Raw genomic sequence first — 917 nt, 5'->3', positions numbered from 1 at the left:
AACCAACACTCACACATCGGACAGACATTTGTTTTGATTAAATGCCTTGAGAATCACTCGTAATGCATTAGAGTGGATTATATTGACAAGTTTCATACAAAAGAAAAGAAAAAAAAAACTCAGTTGAAAATGGGTCAAAGGGACCCGTCGCTTTGTTAAATGGCATTGAAAAGGAGAATTAATGCACTGGAGTGGAGTAAATGTGACTTCAAATGTAAAATAGTGACAGAGCATGAGGAAAAAACCCACTTGTTTGTCCTCCATGTTCGACATGTGTGATGTGAAGATCACACACCCACCCCCACCCACCCCCAAAAAATAAAATAAAATCTGAAAGGCGGGTCAGCACCAGAGCAGAGAAAAGCGTCTAAAGAGGTGAGACAAAGTCAAAAGGTGGTGAAGAAAAAAAATAAAAAAACGAGATGACAAGAGCGATTCTCTGCATTCAAGCGCCTGATTTCACAGTGGCACAAAGACGCTTTGGGGACGTTTCATCCTTTTCACATTTCCTGCGCGTTTATTCAGCGTTTATTCGCCGGGCGCGGCGTCCGCTGGAAGGAGTCAGCGCCATTCACAGCGCGCCCTTTTTATAAATGGCCCCAGCATGCAGCAGCAGAGCGCGGCCAATCGGCCAATTACGCCCCCCCTCGGCACACCGGGGCCGCAAAAGAAGGCGGCGCACAATGGGATCACAGGCCAGATAAACGACCCTTTAATGGAGTCGTCCCGCTAACAGGCCCAAACCGCGCGCCCCACTTACGTATTCCATCACGCCGCTGCCCCTCGCGTTTCCTCTTGCAACGGGCACAGCTGGGAAGAAGCTCGCACCAAGAAAAATGACTCCCCCCCACCCACACCCCACACACCCGCAGCCCCTTTCAGACTTTTGGCCGAACAAAAGCATCTGTTGCAATACT

The sequence above is a fragment of the Hippocampus comes genome, unplaced genomic scaffold (assembly GCF_001891065.2).
Source record: "Hippocampus comes isolate QL1 unplaced genomic scaffold, H_comes_QL1_v1.1 scaffold22, whole genome shotgun sequence".
NCBI classification, from domain to species: Eukaryota; Metazoa; Chordata; class Actinopteri; order Syngnathiformes; family Syngnathidae; genus Hippocampus; species Hippocampus comes.
The sequence above is the reverse complement of the archived record's forward strand: the minus strand, read 5'-3'. Positions refer to the sequence as shown.